We start from the raw sequence: 1214 nt of genomic DNA, 5'->3' as shown, positions 1-1214 counted from the left end.
GGCAGCCCAAAATGCAGAGATGAGAATTATTATACCTCCCTGACATGGCTGATAATCACCAACATTATGCACACAATTATGCACATGGAGTTTTTATTTTAAGCCAAGTAACTTTATAATTTCATTTAACTTTATTGCTATTTTTTGACAAAATTTATTTTCACATGAAGTCCTTCCACCTCTACTACATTCAAAGAATCAACAAATTATTAGCTGTCATTAGAAGGGGTATAATCATTTCTAATATTGCTGAAAAGGTAAGTTGTAAATATTTTTGCAATGGCTACTACTAGCTTTGTTTAATAGCACCTCCTCCTCCCCCTTCCATTGATGGTCAGTATTTGGTTGGTTCTTTTGATATGGTTCTAAGAATTCAAAGTACATATATAATGTATTAAATTATGTCATTACTATTACTAGAGATGTACAGAGGTTCTGGTTTTCCACCACACTACATGATGTGGTGGTTTTTCCCCGGGGATATCTGAAGGACCCAGGTCGCCAAAATTAACAGCACTCTTCTGCTAACATAGCAATTGCAAATTTAGAAGAGTGGACGATGATACAAGGACATAAAATATGGTATGTAGCTTTATTCTGTTAAATGCTTAAATAATATTTGATATTGCAACAACAGCAAATTTATATAACCCACCTTTTAGTTTGATAATTTACCATTATTTTTATTTTTTTGTAGGTGAACAAGATAATTTTATTGTAAAGAAATAATTTTTAATTTTTAAATCTAGAATAAAATTTAAATTTTTATTTTGAAAAATTTAACTTAATTAAACACTTGATTAACGAGCATGCACAGAAAGGCTTGCTGCTGTTTGACACTTTTGAGCATGCGCAGAATATTATGGTGCCTTAAGGTTAAGAGCATGCGCAGAGTGGCTTGCCGCCTTCATAATACAATTCAATTGATAATTTAAACATGAAGAGTTTTTAAATTTCTAACAAAATCATTACATCAATGAAAAAAACATTTTTATCATTGTTAATGATAAATGATAATAATAAGAATTAATGATTAGTTATTTTCTGGAGAAGGATCTTTTTCTTGATCTTATTCCCCCATCGCCTTGAAAAAGCAGCCCCTGCAAGACAACATACTTTTAATACAAAAAATTATACAAAAACTTACTAATTCCCTCTTGAGTGCTGTAATTTCAGATGTTTTATATTGCTTTTGATCATCAAGAGCTTTAATC

At 30.7% G+C, this 1214-nt stretch overlaps 1 long non-coding RNA gene across 1 annotated transcript; it reads left to right on the top strand.

The window, feature by feature from the left end:
- The first annotated feature begins 220 nt into the window (after window positions 1-220).
- Window positions 221-480, top strand: LOC109581864 (uncharacterized). The gene is made up of 3 exons (XR_002184800.1): window positions 221-257; window positions 307-378; window positions 421-480. It is a non-coding gene; the product is annotated as an uncharacterized LOC109581864 (long non-coding RNA).
- Window positions 481-1214: the final 734 nt, after the last annotated feature.

This window comes from Amphimedon queenslandica, unplaced genomic scaffold (assembly GCF_000090795.2).
Source record: "Amphimedon queenslandica unplaced genomic scaffold, v1.1 AMPQUscaffold_13413, whole genome shotgun sequence".
In the NCBI taxonomy this organism is placed as follows: Eukaryota; Metazoa; Porifera; class Demospongiae; order Haplosclerida; family Niphatidae; genus Amphimedon; species Amphimedon queenslandica.
The sequence above is the reverse complement of the archived record's forward strand: the minus strand, read 5'-3'. Positions and strand labels throughout refer to the sequence as shown.